General features: G+C 43.0%; 1 protein-coding gene across 6 annotated transcripts in view; it reads left to right on the plus strand.

Moving 5' to 3' along the window:
* Positions 1-399: 399 nt before the first annotated feature.
* The window catches only part of LOC111251690 (uncharacterized), a 169766-nt gene continuing 152860 nt past the window's right edge, over positions 400-17305 (plus strand). For 2 of the 6 annotated variants that reach the window (XM_022808527.2, XM_086991140.1), the window contains exons 1-2: positions 400-928; positions 2427-2546. The gene's annotated coding sequence lies outside the window, so the exon portion shown is untranslated. The other 4 variants (XM_022808524.2, XM_086991141.1, XM_086991139.1 and 1 more) reach the window with 3 other exon arrangements.

Consider the following 17305-nt stretch of genomic DNA (forward strand, 5'->3'; position numbering starts at 1 on the left):
CGGAGCACGTTTACCAACGTAGTAATAACTGTGTGCACTTATCTAGTTTGCAGCCGAAGCGTACGTTATCAAAGCCGCGCACGATGCGAAGACCGAATCACTGTTACAGTTGGCTAACTTATCTGACCAGGTATGTTCTAAGCCTACCTAATCAACACTCGGCCTTGACGACCCCCTGCATAAAAAGTCGAGCGGGCAACAGACGGAGCAAGCATACAATCTAAGCCTAACTTTGGGACACTGCGAACGCCGTTTCGATCTGTAGCACCTGCATCCAATTCTCCTCTAATCATTTTACTTTGCAAAACGTATTGACCGCAATATATCACATGTAGCAATCTACTAAACAGTGCGTCTACGTATCCGCCTTCCTGTGACTATTTAGCAACGTAGCCTACCTACAAAGATATGTCCGTGGCGGCTACGCTTTCTACGACGCGACATAATCTACCTCAATCGCTCAAATAGCGAGATTTGCTGTCGTTCTCTTAGCGGAAACGATTAGGCAGAGCCGCGATGCGATGCACAAAAGCGACAGAGGCGACGATCGTGGGGTCTTCCAACGGCAGCCGCTGCAGTTACGATCGTCGCCAACTCTTTTCCGAGTACTGAAATAAAAACTCTAGTATCCTTATTGTGTTACATCTTTTATCCGCTTTGTTTTACTCCCGAGTGAACTATGAAGATGTTTACTTCCTTGAGTACCTGCGTAACTGTCGCGGCTGATATTGTAGTCGTACCATAAGTCGTATCGCAGCTCTACTGTGTAAGCGAGAATAACGAGCAGAATTACGCAGCCTTTATCACAGCACCACGTTTCCCTAGAGAGAACGAAGAGGAGAGGACGAAAAAAGGAACGCACGGGAGATTTGCTCCATCAGCGCGTTAATTGACATAGTCGACGTGATGAGAAATCGGGTCAACCAAGGTAAGAAGACTCTGTTGGCTTCCTTACACCGGGGGCAATCGGCATTTGGAGAGCGGCCTATATCCTAAGCGCCGCCGTGCAGTGCCTTGAACAAAACTGACGAGAAGGGACACAATTCGGGTGTCTCAAAGACATCTCTAAACTACGTTGCCCGCGTACGTGTGTGTATTTGTCTGCTGGAAATTTATTTTACAGACCTATGGTTAGATGTTTATAGTCATTTGCTTGTTTGTTGCCAAGCTGTCTGTATGGCAATAAGCAATGATCAATCGTTGTCCAATGGCTAAAGTAAAAAAAAAAGTGGAAAATTACCAGTGTAGTATTTTTATCATGACGAAACAGGATCACAGCACGCTAGTAGTTCCTCTGAGCTCATCGTCTGCCCACACATAGACGCTCATACGATACGCTAAACGGCGTATTGGCTATATGACATTGTCGCTGTTCTTAGTTGGTGTATTACAATCTATCTACATGTATTTATAAATTCAGTTTTGTCTTCGCTTCGTCGCTGCCCCGGTGGTGCTACAGTTCGGCCGACGCCAAAAAGAAAGTCGCCATCGGTGTCGCTACCATCTGACATTTGGTAATCAATGTAATAATAACTAGACATATTTCTTCGGGCGGTGTTCGCCAGCTCATCGCGGCCCTTCATCAGAGTAAAGTGCTTGAACGAATAGTTGGAGGCAACCCAAGCGACAAATAGGCTGTGCACATAAGCGAGTGTTCTCGTTCCTCTCTCGGTTGCTACTGCAACCGCGATTACTACTCATGAAGTAACTGACATTTGTACAATAATAATAATTACAGTGTTGATAGTCTGCGACAAAAAAGCACGCCAGTTTTTCCGACTTGTTTACCATTGTACAGCCGGATGGACCGAAGCACTGGGCAGTACTTCGTTTTCGTGGACCAAAAGCGGACGCTAAAATTGTGCTACACACGCCTTTTCTTGCATCCTCCCTATGTGATCGACGTGTAACACGCCGACGACGCAGAGATGGCGTATCGAGAAACGGCGACAGATGGCGAAAGAAAGAGCGAACTGAAGAGATGTCTGCATTTTGCTATGGGGCGACAATGTCCCTCCTCTGATGGCAACCGTGAAAAATAATGCCATGCAAAGAACACATCGGCAGCGAGTACGACTCTAATACGACCATCTCTCATACATATTTGTCATTCTACTGTATTTTTACTGCTCTTTGATGTTCCTTCTCTCACCCTACCGGGCTATTTTTTCGTCGCTTCACTTGTCTATAATTATATTTAATTATCGACATTTACTCGAAAGACAAATACCACCTCACCAGAGCATTAACAACGGCTTTTGCGGCGAAAAGAACCAATTATTATTGTTATAGCTGATTGTTCAGTATAGGCGGGCGGACCAAGCACCGGCTAGCATCACTATTTCCATAGAATAAGTAATAGCGGATATCAGTGATGTATCCGTTAACCTCTTTTCGTTGTCATACTTTCGTGTTACTCATTCTAGTTCAACTACGATTACGCTGTCCCGCACCGCATTTCTCCTACTAGGACAGCGTTACTTCAAATGAAGAATCTGTTGACGCAGCTGTTTTTGTCGCGCCTGTTGCTATGATGGATGTTAAAGGTTAGTACAGTCCTATTTCATTGATAGGTACGTTACCTTACGCCTACGTAACGTGTCCTATCTATAAACGACCAAATGTACGCTTTGTTTCTCCAGCGAAGTCTTCCAGCAGCGGAGTTGTCACTAGCGTTAATTGGTGTTCACTAGGACGGTGTTAATTTTCTCGCCGTCTTTGTCTACAGTTCCCACCAAACGTTGGCAGAGCAAGCGATTGTCTAGCCTCGTCGGCGAGCACGATTCACCATCCCTATCGGATCCCTTATTCGGTGTATATATGTAGAACGAAGTGTACGGTAGCGCCATTATTGGTCTTCACTACCGACCAAGAACAACGAGCCCCACGGCATCAGCGTTCCACCGAAGCCAGGCAGCCAACGACGTTTGATATCTGCTACTCACTGACGATTCCCTTGATCACCATTTTTTAGCATGGGCTCCAGTAAGTATAACGTGAGACTGATCACCTCATATTATCAGTACAGAGCATTTCAACGGATTAAGTGGCAAAGAGGATAGGTCGTAAAGCGTATCCTGACTAGCCCGTTGCTCTTCGCACTTCATACACCTTTTGCGAAGTATTTAACGAACCACCGCAACACAGCAGACAAGCGCTATTTTTGCCCTGATTTCCTGAGAAGACAACGTTTGACGAGCGCTTCTAAGCTCTGTACAAACTTAACTCGAAAAGACGTGACGGCCTAGATCGTCAGGCTTCGAGTTAAAACGGTCGAGAGGTCGCTGCCTCACGTCCCGTCAATGGCACACGCCGTACAACTCGTGTAAATAAAAAAAAAAGCTATAATAATATTCCTTATACGATGCGATGTAGAGGAACGACATTGTGGTCGTTCACTTCCATTCCGTAAAATTCATAGAATACGAAACAACAATTATGCACAAGCATGAAGCAAAATTTATTATTTGATACAAAGAGAAGTAACGAAAAATGTAGAGTCTTTCGTTGGAACTCGTTAGAATCGTCGAGATTCTTGTTTGTTCCTATCGGAACGCTGTCACCTTTGAATGTTTGTGCCAATTTTCGTGACACAAATGGGGTGCCTCAAAGCAGAAACCCCAAATTGTAATGACTAGGAACATAATTCGACTTTCGATAGGGGGTCGACTGAGGATAGTGATGAACCTAAGCGTTTTGCTAGCATAGATGTGCTCACCTCTATGTATATTATAAGCGTAGCGTCCACTCACGAGTTATTTGTTCCGCTTGCGGACTCTTTATGTGAGGCGCGGAATTTGAGCTTTATCGCAGTTATTTAGCGCTCGTGGGCATCAACGTAAATGATAGGCATGCGTATGGCCTGCCACTGCGAAACTTTCGACAAAAGTTTCGCAGTGGCAGCCTTTACGAATAACTGCGTGTAGCTTACTTCGTATTCTCGACGACTGTTCAATTTGAGAAACGCTTTTCAGGTAAAAAGGGAACTTCGGTTATTAGAAGTTCATGGTAAATAAGGTGACCAATAGCGTACAGGCAGGATATTAACCAATGAGATTTTCAGTGAGCTAATCTTCATACAATATTTAGAAGTACAGAAATGATTTCTAACATGCCCTTGTAAAGTCTTTTCTGCGTTGTTCGAGTTCAAGGTGGGAAGCACCTTTATTCAGCATGATGTAGCAAAAAAAAACGTAGAACTACTACGTATACCAAATCTCAAGTTACGTTACGTTTAGGCGTTTATATAATTCACAGTGTTAATAACAAGTTACTTAGGAATCATAGTTAATAAACAAAGTTGTTATAACGAATGCATCCATGGTAATGGCGACATCTATAAAAGCATTTTTTTTTAGTAAATATTTCTTTCGGTAGTTGAAGATATGTCTGAGAGCACCGGAACTTTTCAACAAAAATTTGTGTACCTGATTAATAGCAGTGTTTCGCTAGTCAGATAGACCATTTAAAGTTGCTCTTAGATCCTCTTACCTGAATAATAATTATATACGCATCGGGTAGATAAACATATAGATAGATAAAAAGTTTATAACTATTAACTTACTGTGATGGTAAGTGAGTTTATGATTGTTTAGAAAATTTTCCACAGGGTTTTATTATCTTCATTGTTAAATTCAGCCTAAGATATGAGACTTAATCTTTAGTAATATAACACACATGATCATGGTGCTGATGCGTACGTTAGCGAAGTTAGCAAGTTAAATAGTCGTCAACTGATTGCTAATTAGCACTAAATAAATAGATTTCAGGTGATACTTTGGCCTAAAAAATCCCCATTTAGTATTTTATCTTATAACGACTTTATTTCTTCAAGGACGTAAATTCGTAGCACAATTGGCCTCTGCGAAACGTAACACTGGCACGTTTCTAGCTAGGGGTGACGGTTTCAGTGACCGATCTAGCAACGCATGTCAGTACGCTGCGTGCCTTACGAGCTAAACTGTGGAGATGTCGACGCTCCAATGTAGGGCTCGTAACTTATCTGGGAAACTGTAGAATGGAAACATCTGCTTTGACCGTTTCTCGGTTTACTGCGTTCGCTGTTTATATAGTAAAGCTAGGGCTAATATGCTTACGTATGCTCCCAAGTATTTGTCCAGGTTTGTCTTGGTCTTACGTACTTTCGGCTGTTACAGCCAATTATGAATTGCTTCAACTATTGTCTGCAGAATACAGCACGCGCTTGTTTATTCTAACTTCAATAAATTTTACCATAGACCATTCCTAGGCTGTACAAGGGTACTTGACGCGAACGTTCACTCCACCATTAAGCCGACGCATCCTTCAGGTAAACGTAATCGACGTACAGACTCATACTACTTTCTAGCTAAATCTCACTGGCTAATGAGGCAAATATGTTAAGCTTTGATTGCCGTAACTCGGCCTAAAATGAGGTACCACGGCGGGCCATTATGGCAGACTGATTCGTAAAGTGCAGACAGATGCGTATAGTATTAGCCTGACATTGGTTTGATTGGACGAACCATTAAAAAAATGAACATGTCATAAACATAATATATATATACATATATATATCTTTAAAGTGGTTGAAGATAACTGTTCGATGTCTTCATAATTACGACTATAAAATTGAGAGTGTGCATTTCAATTACGCAGCACGTATCACCATAGAGAATCCTGGTGTGAATGACTGTGATGAAATAAACAAAGACGGCCAGAATAACAATGACCCGATCCAACTTCCACCTATGTTCTAGTGCAAAGAGCCAATGGAATAAGACCGCTCTGTTGCATTTTCATCGCCAGCTACCGCTGACATTCAACCATGTTGGCGTGCGTGCGTGCGTGTGTATGTACGTACTGTGCCGAGATCGAAGTTTTCTCTATACTAAAAATGAATTTTTCGGTAAGTCGAGATTACGTTAACTTTAATCTTTGAACAAGTTACATCTGCTGCTAAATCTTTGACGAAATTGTAATGTTTACTTTTATATTAGACATATTTGTAAGTATAAACTTTAAGGTTATTATAGAAACGGCCATTTTCGAGAATGATCCTACCTGTAACTTGCCAGCCACCTATGGCGCTGTATGGTGACACTGCAGGCCTAATCTACATTGAAAGCAAGCAATAAAGGATCCTAACTAATCTAGACGAGAGTAATAAATATACTCAATCTTTCTGCTGTACGTTATTAATTTGATACAATCAGTTGTTTTTCAAATCAGATTTAAATAACGCTTTTTACTGGTAAAATTTTGACTACTGCAGTACATGTTTTGTTGTAGAAGGCCTTTAACTTTAAAATTTGTTTAGCTCTCCTTGACGCTTCACAACAAAAGCACAAGATGCTTTATACATACTTGACTTAGTTCGTAGGAAGCGGGGCACTTATCGCAATCGACTGCCCTAAGTAATTCTATTTTTGTTTCGTTTTGCCTTATATGAAGCGATGATGGACGACTCTAATAACAGCTGAAATAACCATCTGTACGCCATCAACTACTGACGAAGAAACAGTTCTATAACAGCGTCTTGTTATTATACAGCGACTTCCATATCTATATTTAACTAATGTTAGGATAGTTACTGTGTCGCTACTGCCTGCAGCCAAAACAAGTTCTGCTAGGACAGAAAAAGTCCTCATCGTAGGTCACTTCCTTTCTATTCAGTTGACGCATTTAATTGTCGAAACGATTTCGCACTGTTCCTATCTTGCTCATACGTTTATTGCACCGATTTTAAACAAGAACCAGTCCGACACACCGGGCAACTGCCATCATCTTAACCATACTGCTACTGTTAGCTAAGGAGATACTGGAGTTTGCTATGCCTAATATGATGATTACATATTAACAATACGAAGATTTATCCCTTGTCAATAACACAGCGGCAATGAAGAGTAAGAAACCTGCCATATCGGAACGGTAGCGGGGTCACTTCCAATCTACAATGTTGCGTGTTGCCACAGCTCTACCACTGATAGGTCAAATCGGCCTTTTGTACTAACTCCGTGTCAAGTTAAGCTAATGTGTAAACCGCTACCTGTACCGTTGTTTTGTTGGCTGGGTGGGTCCGTTTGATGAACGGCGAGACGGATGATTTGTGTCGCGACATCGTTGACGGCGGGCTGGCTGGCTGGCTGGCTGGCTTATAGTTCGATTTGTGTTCGGTTCAGAATAGATTGACGCTCGTTGCTGAACCATAGATCACATGCTACCATGAACTGCCTCAATAGCTCTCTAGGTGCTAAACTTTTGTCTTCATTCCTGTTCCTATTTTTAGCTATGCCTATCTATCGTTCGTAATGTCCAAAAGAATACGGCTATTCCTCCCATCACTTTTCCTCTTAGTTTCGCATAGCACCTCTCGAGCCTAGATAGGTACATTATTAGTAAGATCATAAGATGATCCGTGCCCAGTCCTGACTCTAGCTGTGTCTACAGCCTTCGCTCTTTCCCAGGTGCTTCGTAAAGGCTAGATGCAGCATTTAACGTTAACATTAGTTAGAATGGATTGATACAGTCGGTTCGTTCCGTACTCGCAGGTACACACATACATACAGTTTCACGAACGCTTAATCGAAGCGCGCCGACATGCATGGAACGGGTCAATAAAGTGACAGCCGTACCCACTGCGTCGGGGCTAACGATCAATTGTGGTGACACATGACATCAGTAAACGGCGAAAGGCGGCAGCGGGGGTGTCACCACCAGAGGTGGCTGAGCTATCGGCGACGGCAAAAACGGCTTGGTCTGAACATCCTTTATCACTGCTGCAAACGACAATGCGGTGGTAAGGACATTGTCGTTCGGCCCACCCTGCCAAAGAACCGGCCATACGATGACCATGTGTTGGTGTCTAGGCGTTCAAAGCAGTTGTTCTTCATATTGATTTTCGTTAGAATCAGACGAAAACGAAGACGCTCGCTTGCAGTCACCTGTGGACTGACAGCTTTGGATAAGCGACAGCAGCAGTAGTCGAGCCTTTTTTAGCTCAGCGAGCATTAACCGCAACAAACAGCGTGATCGAGTGATGTGTGCCTTTGTCCCGACGTGTCTGAGGCTAAGCTTCGAAGCCTTAGCACGTTTAAAAACGGGCCAAGTGAAGCTTAACCGTTAAGAAAGATTCTATGTGGGGAGTGTCTATCTAGAGCTGCTGTGGACTCATACGACGTTGCCGCTGCGCAGCCGAAGTCGTTGTAGCATTCAACGAGATATATACAAGGAACAGCATCAGCGTCAGCAGCAGTAACATGAACCAAGTTCGCCCGTTGGACGTTCGACGTCGATAACAGGTCACAGACAGACAGACAAGATACTCATAAACAGGCGAATGTAGACAGAAGACAGTGGCAGCTACGGCGCAAGACGGCGACTATTTTAAACACCGAGTTGCAATTCGACTCAAAGCGGCGAGGAAAACGGACCGCAAAATCGACCCGATCCGTCGTGGCCTCGAATAGCAAACGACGATCAGTGTCAGTGTTGCCGTTGCTAGAACAGCAAACCATAAATGAATAGAGTTCTATTTTAGCCGAATTAGCCGGGCTTCTACTCAAGTATCGCCTGCCAACTTATTCTCAATTTTTTCATTGTGCGCCATTCTTCAACTTCACTTACTTAGTTCCTCATCAGCAATGGCCGGCACTCGATTACTTCGAACAGTTATCGCTTCTGCAGCTGCTGCTGCTATAAGTTTGCCTTAAAAAAATCTATGATAGACATGCTGCTATATAAATTGTGTGGATTTTGGGCTATGGGAAATTTTAGAACAACTCCATTGAACACCCTGCTCTTATTTGATACCGAGCAGCTACGGTCACCCGACTAATCCAGCAGCCGCTGGTCGAAGGTCAGTCAGCACCCCGTTTAAATGCTATGTTTACTGGCTGATATCTTGGCGCACGCCTATTACGATCGAACGCCAAAGGTTCGGTACCGTAAAAGTGGTTAACGCATCGTAATGAAGCCGTTATCAAACTAGCAGCTAGAATAAGCGTGTCTCAATTCCAAACAGCCACGGAAGAATTTCTAAAAATGTAGAGTGAAGTCCCCTTGTTGTCACCGTCTCCGTGGATGCTAAACGCATCAGGAACAAGGGGTATTTCCGCCTTTTTTAATAAGTGCGATAAGCTAGAGAGAACATCATCACGATCAGCCTTAGTGTGTTCTTAAAGCCATGGTTTAATTGCATTTTACCTATTTATTAGATCGGCCAAAAAATAATTTCGGCAGCTTTCAAAGCTGATCACCTGGACGCTTTATTTACCGGTTCGGCCTGACATCTGGCAGGCTCCTTCACTGGATCGTCTCGCCTGCGCAGAACTGTGCCTACCGTAGCTGGTTTTCTCAGCAACAAAAGATCCACAACTAAGTATCGTCGTAAGCATTAGTCACTAGTACTTCCTTCACCAGGAAAAAGGCAGCCGAAATAACAAGGAGATTAAACAGAAATAAGCAATCTATTTGAATAGTGTTCGTCGAAACTTATTTTCGGGATTTCAATTTCTAAATTCGGATTTGAACCGCAACGCACGCTCCACGAAGCCACAACAAACGGAGACTAAATAGCTACAGGCTTTATCTTCGGAAAACTTATCCCAGTTACCTCAGTCTCTCGGCGTAGATTCTGTCTAATCGCTTAATGATAATCTTTAAAGCAAAATAGCGTTTTCCACGTGAAATGAAATGAAGTAAGTGCACTATTGCCGATCATCCAAACCCTCTATCCATATGCATATCACGGCACGGAAACATCACTTTTATTATCAGTATCAGTCTTCGCAACAATTAGGTGCCATGATACCACTAAATCTGATGTAGCTTTGAAAACTTAAGTTTTTTCTGACAACCCTGAGAAGAGATTTCTAAAACTAATCCTTCAAATAGCCGCCTCTACGGCTGTTTTCTTTGTTACTAGAAATGTCCATTCAGAAAGCCAATAGATGCTTTCAGCAGTAAAAATAAGTGTTCATCAAAGGTTAGCAGCATCAGAATGAGCTGAAAAATAAACCGAACTTAGCTTCTGATTGATGTAATTCAATGTAACTTGCAAATTTTTACTTATCATACAACTTACGCGAATGCGCTTTACATTCAAGTACACATTTGTCTGTCATTACGTCGAACCGTCGCAACCGGATAAGTGACTAGCTATTGTACGCGCACAAGCTTAATATTATTGAACCAATAAAAGCCTGCTTTTATTTCAAAAACTAAAGAAAAAAACGAAGTTCGGAAATCTGGTGACGAAGGTCTTCAAAAATGCTTTTCGTCAATTCATGCGTACACGTGAACTTCGGCCGTGGGTGAAAACGAGACAAGGGTAATATGAAAAGTGTCGCAAGCTCAAACGGGTCTGGACATGCGCGCATTTCTCTATAACATTTTTAGGCACACACAGGTGCATACGTGCGCACGATTCGAGTTTTTAGTATTGAGTGTTATGTGTATCAACGAAGGGTTATTGGCTATTTGGCATCCGGAAGCAAAGAGAATGACTATGTAGAAGGTAGTATCATTGCTTATAATATGCACAGTGGTGACCACAGCACTAGACAGTTGACCGCCGGGGTACGAGGTTACCACTGAGATAGTGGCGGGTACTCCATCAAGCTGAGCCACATCCCGACATACATCGGCTGTCTAATACGACTTCGCCATAGGCCTGCCGCCAAAAACCGCACGGTCCCACGACACTCGACTACTACTTGGCTACTGTATATACTGGCGGTACTTCTGTGCCACCTCCCAATTTTGCTACAGGGCCACATCAAGACGCCATGACGCAGAGCCAAGTCAAAACAACCACATGCATAACTAGCACGCCTATGGCAAGCAATACACACGTTATGTATATATATAAAAGTGTAATGTCACTTGCGTTAAAGTGAAGTTTAACTTAAAAAAGCATTTTTTTGTCGGATAACAAAATGCGGTCTTTCGATAAGACCGCCCGGAACAGTTAAGAACCTAGTTAGGACAACGAGTAAACTGGGATCAAGCAGTCGTCCTTTAAAATTAAAGCCTAATACAGGTTGTTCGTTCTAGAATTCATAGATGCAAAAGTTTTAAAGCTAAATACACAGGCTTATATAAAAGCATTGAATGATTCGATCTTTTTGCTGCGATACATACGCAATTATTCACTATTGCAATTATCCATTCGATAGCATTTAAACCGAAACACCTATATATATATATATATATCTTTCGGTTGACTTTTTGCGTTTTTAGTCGTTTTATTAGCGAGTGGATATTGTCAGAGACAAGGTGATGTAAACCATACAAATTTTGATGTTCAGAGTTTCAGCTACTACTGGATGACGGCGGTGCTCTAAGGGATCCGGCAGGTTCGCTCGATTTTATTACCCGCACTTCTTTCGCGCTTATGCACACATCTAGATCGACGCTGTCACATCTCGTTCTCTCTCCTCATCTCTACCCCGAATGGTAGCTGGCTTCGCCGATGCCATCGCTCCGACTGTATCTTTTCCGAATTTATTTGACGACAAATGTTACGTCGTCCAGCACGGGCAAGATAGGCACGAACTATAGAGCTATAAGTCTCATCAACCATCCGCGTGTGATTTTAGTGTGCTCGTATGTCGGAGTACTTATTCCGGTTTGCTAGACTTTTGTGTACGATACCGACGACGAATGTTAGTCCTCATGGAGAGCGCCCGGTGCGTGAGTCCTGTGGTCTTTTAGTCACTGGTCAGAAGACAGAATTTGCTGGGCGAGCTTGATGCTTCTACCGTTGCTCGCGACTACCTGCATTCCTACTAACATCTCGTTGCAGCCGTTGAGTCCTTGAGCTGCGCGAATGATCAGAACTTAGACAGGACATCACGTCCTTCAGTTATAGCTAGTCAGGCGACAAACGACCAGCGGAACGAGATATCTTTGACAGCGGTTTAATGCCCGCAGAGGCGCCCATTTCTCAGTTGTGGGCTTTGCTAAAACAGACGCTGGCCACTGGTAGTAAGACGAGTCAAACAAAGGCAAACGTTGTCACGAGGTGTTTATCGAATTTGCCTGCATTACCTGTGACGCTTGTCATGGTCCATGATCCATTCGCGTAGCTATTCGACAATTGCGGCACCTGCCACAGGCGGATCGACAGGCCAGATCCTGCTCATGATGGATTTCTGATCCAGGCTCGAGGAAACTGTTGGTGTTATCATAGGCTACTGGTACGTCTGTACGGTTCGCGGACAGGCGGTTTACAATAAGCTTTAGTAGTCTTAGGTTCTATTTACAAATGACGGGCAAGTTAACGCGTCTCTTTAGCTGGGTGAGTCTTAGGCTTGCCTTTTACATCGACATTATAAACTTCTGATGGTGTAGATGTGATCCCATCTTTGGCGTCCAACTCCGCTTCCATAACCCCTCTTCGCATCCTGAATCAGACAGCGATAGCGACAACAACAACGACAATATCAGCACATTGTCACTACTGGTCGACCCGGATAGCCAGCGATTTGGTCTGGCTACATTGCATAGAACGGCTGCAGCCATTGTTGGCCCCATGTTCCGCTCCTGTTGCCGCCCCCACTACCTTTCTCCGACTCTTATATAGTAGCAGTTAGCAGATAAGTATTTGTCTTCTTCGTATATGCCTAGCTTATTGTTTGCTGCTGCTGCTGCTGCTGCCGCCGCTGCCGTGGTTGCTACGTCCAGTGTTGCGTTGGATCCGCTGCGATGACGAGTCAGGGGGAGGTTGCGTCGTCGCCATTTAAGTTCATTCAGTCAGTCAAATGAACTATGCCACTGTTTTCCTCAACAGTCTAGAATCAGCCTGCCATCTTGTAGCCTCGCTGGTTCGATTGTCGGGCGCTTTCGTTCGTTCATTGGTCGCTGGCGTCGGTTACTATCGCACGCTATCGGGTACCTGCCGAATGTAAAACTGTCACTTTTGACACCTACTGCCATCAGCAGAGCAGTTCAGGCCGCTGGCACAACAGCTGGCAATAGCCATGTGGACCAGTCTGCCTCGTCAGGACTACGATCGGTTCCGACCAGTATGGAGATTATGGTACCATAGTTTTACCGCCGAAACCGAAAATAATCTAGATATGAAAAACGCGGGCTATAACTCAAGGCCGGACGGACGTTAGAAATCGATTCCGAATTTTTTCGAGTTTAGCCTACATGTACAAATGCACATAACAAATCTACGCCACCTTTACAGTCCAGTAAAAGGTTATGGACCTAAGTTAAAAATTAAGCGATTCACGATACTGAAACTGGTCAGGGGTAAAGTTGCAATATATGCAAACAGTAACTGCACCGTTGCACTGATAGTTTTCTTAATTCGTATTTATTATTGGAGGGGCACTAAATCGTGCTCGTTCGTACATTGCTTATCGACATCAAAGAAAAGTAGCATCTTCCGCTCGAATGATAAATAAAATTAGTATGTGCTCGTATTTTTCGTGAAGAGCCTGGCCCGCTTTCTACGTTAGGTCAGCAGTCAATTGGGCAAACGTCGGCTGCTGCTAGCAGAAATCCGTCCCGTCAAATAGGGGTAAAATCAGATTTGTTAATTGGCGCACGACGAGGAAATGTCGGCTAGACCTTATATCAATCACAGTGGTACAAAGAGTACTGATGCACTAAAAAAAGTATGGACGATAACGTGCGTACGTAAAGTGATGGACAATTGTTGGTCCGATAAGATTTTTCGGCGCGAACGTGATAGGGATGTCGCTGCAAAGATGTTTCTAAACCTATTACAGTGTTTTCAACTTTGGTCACATCGAGAAGCGTTGCAAATCATCGTAGGTTTTAGGCACAGCAATTCGGTTCTATATTCAAGGAGGTAAACGATTTTTCAATGTTCAAAAGCACCACAAATGTGACAATGGCTCGTTTCGATCGAGGAAAGCAGTTCCATAGGATTGGCGAAAACAATCAGCGCCATTCTTCGAAAGGCCCTACGAGCGGCTTACTAAAGCCTACACACTGAGATTTTCCGTATCAGCTATAGGAGCATACTTATAGAGTAATGCTAGCATTCACTAAACAGCAGGTATACACCGACTGCGTCAACATACAAGACAGATGGGTATTTTTGTCTAATATTAATCGTTATTTGTAAACTGCAACTGGATAATATATATGCAGGTTATGATTTTGTGCCATCTGTTATTCAAAACTGTGTTTAACATGCGCGCGAACGATATTGTTTGCCTTCGCGTGCTTCTGGACGCCTACGTCGTGCTTGTTGTTTACTATTATAGTCACTGCTGCAGAGAATAGCCCAAGCTGATCTCTCGTCTCGCTATACAGGACGCTGCCCTAGTCAAAGAGCTGACGCTACCACGTTAAGTAGATCTTGCGGGTCCACGTGCTGTACAGATGCATACGGGCTGTACAATAGAATCTCGGCCAATGAAATACATTTCGAAGGTGCTTATGAATGGCCTGGTAAAACGTTGCAGTCTGCTGCTTTCGACCACATGAGAGAAACAGTTTACGAGGCTCCTTGTAATGCGACGAGACAGTGACTAAGCAGAACAAGCAATGATACTTAATCGATTGTGAAGTTCATCGTTTGACTTATTTGATCATTTGATAGGAAACAAGTTGATTCGTCTAAATACAGATACGACGAGAACGCGAAGTACTCGACCGCTGTATTCCGTATACAAGTAGATTCCGTATCTACAGCATCTGAATCTAAGACTTTTCCTTATACTGGCTTAGTTCTGATGTCTGACTTACCAAGACGGATGTTATATACACGTAGACAGTGGACCGATTATTTTCTGTGCCGACATGTTCTATTAAGAATTAGAATGATTTTCTATTAAATAATCCTTCAGAGATCGCTAGCCGTGAACCGAAGTTCGTAATTCCTAAAAACCCTAAGTGATGACAACTTGCAGATTCGTATTTACTCCCTGTACACGAAATCATCTCATATATTTAACCTGCTGGCATTCATAACATTACCTCACACGACGTAGCGATAGAAATGGAGGTAATGAGGTAGCGAAAAACAAAGGTCTCCATTTGTCTACCCTGCAAAATAGTCAAGGTCGTTTGAAAACTGTTTCTGAGTAACCTTCGTCAAACGTTCACTAGAGCATTAGGAGAAAACGCTGAGGTTTTAAAATCGATGAAGATTACGAAGTGACTCCGATGGTTTTCGGAAGGGAAGCGTATCGCCTTGAATTGGTATATGCTTGTTGGTTTGTACGTGTCAACATACTCGACCTATGAGCAGGATAACTGGTGAAATTTCCTAGATTATTTTCTTTTCCCTGTTACAACTGTGGCGCGTAGCATTTAGTAGAATGGGGTTCATCGGAACTTTTCGAAATTATCCGTGAAGCGGTGTTACAGTCGAACCTGAGATGAGTGGTCTATTGTTAGTTTTTTTTCGCGAGACAACAGGCTGAAATCGTACATGGTAATCATACGTGAAACAGGACACAAGCTTAGATTTTTCGTACGAAAAGCATTTCGGTGTAATTAACAATGCTGAGATAGATAGATGGTTGTTTACTCCTAGTTAGTAAAGTCAGACTATCCATTTAGGCCATTTTGTACCACATATGAAACATTACCGATCCTTCGACAGTACTATTCATCCGAGAAATAACAATTCTCACAATCCCGATTTGCTAGGGAAAGTTTGTTTCTGGTTTGATTTGAAGGGAAGTTTTCATAATTGTGATAGCGCAAACTACCGAACCCGCAGTATTTAAAAAACGCACTACAAATACAGGCATACATTGGCCTATCTAGGGTTCTCCTTAATGGTATCAAGATTCCACTTGTGATACATGTCAATCGAAATTTACCGCTACGTCTGCGTTTATATGATTGCTATATATTACTATAGGTATTGTCTCACAGGCAAGAGGCTGCCTAATAGTTGTCCAGGTCTTTCCTTTGCGTTTCAAGGAAAGCTGCTCTGAGACAGACATATACCTCTGCAACGAATTTTTTCCAATGTTGTTTTGGAGAGCCTGGTCTAGGTTTTATGGAGCCTTACTGCTGTCCTTCGCCTTGCTTTTCAGTATTCGTCCGCCCCGGCCGGCCGTTGTATTGTTCTGTTGACAAGTTGAGCTCATAATATATCATCGGCTGTTTCAGCTTGTTGATGCATTTAGCAGAAACACGCGGTACTTTGATAGCAATAAGCCATTATTATAGGGACCATCATCGGATCACCGTGCGCGGAGATTATCCGCACGAAAAAATTACTCGCAATTTACAAAAATAATTTTTAAGATTTTTTATAGCTGTTTATTATTATATAATAATTTTTATAGAAATTGGTCTTACTCAGACTTAGCATATAGGTGTCGTCGAATTATTTTAAAGGCCGCGCACGTTAAACAGCATTAATAGACGTTGTCCTATATATGCATACGTCCTTCATTTTCCTTCAAGCTTCGTTGAGTTTCCAGCACACTGAACGTTATCCGCTTTATGTTTTGTTAACTTCACCCGCAAGTGGACACACCCTCACAATTTTGAAAACGGTTGACCGTACGTAGTTTTAGGTAAAGGCTGCTGTACTCCCCTCGTCTATACATCGTATTCTTTCTAATGACGATCGAACCGTATACGTACCAAGTACTGACCCATTACCAATGCCCATTATGTTAATTAATCCCATTGTGGCAATACTGTTCCAGTCAAATTTTAGTACTAGAACGCAGCGTTGCAACTAGCCGCCGTGATTGCATAAATAGCAAACTACCGGCTCAGTGGACGCTTCGATACATACGTTACTCCTGTTGTTTCGGCTGTCCACATAGCTTTTCTTTATGACTTAATAGGCTCTACGTCCATTTATTCTGCTCAGTACCGCTTTAGCGCATTCTAATGTGTTCTTTATCAAAAAATAAAAAACGGGAAAAAGGCCTCTTTTCGAGCCCACTTATGGGTACTTCGTACCTCTTAAGGCCTATCGTTCCTTGCGTTATCTGCCATCCTACAGACAGTAGACATAGATACTTATACCTTTAATTTAGCTCACTTCTTCTCTCTTAGTCATCTTGTTTCTGCTTAGCAGTGTGAACACTTACTTGAACCTACCTTCTCAGCCTTCTATGATACCTATAGACAACGTCATGATGATGGTATGGTAGCTCTTGTTTCCGCTGCTGCTGCTACTGCTCTCGTTGATGATGACGACCGGCTTTATCAAGCAATGTCGATCGATCATTACATAATAAACATATCATAGTAATTATGATCATTTTTGTAAGACGCCGATGCTTCGACCTGTAACCACTTACTGTAGCCGCACAACGCAACGGCCTCGCTTGTTACTTTGCCAGCTGGTAAAGGCGATATA

The sequence above is a fragment of the Varroa destructor genome, unplaced genomic scaffold, assembly GCF_002443255.2.
Source record: "Varroa destructor unplaced genomic scaffold, Vdes_3.0 BEIS01000005.1, whole genome shotgun sequence".
In the NCBI taxonomy this organism is placed as follows: Eukaryota; Metazoa; Arthropoda; class Arachnida; order Mesostigmata; family Varroidae; genus Varroa; species Varroa destructor.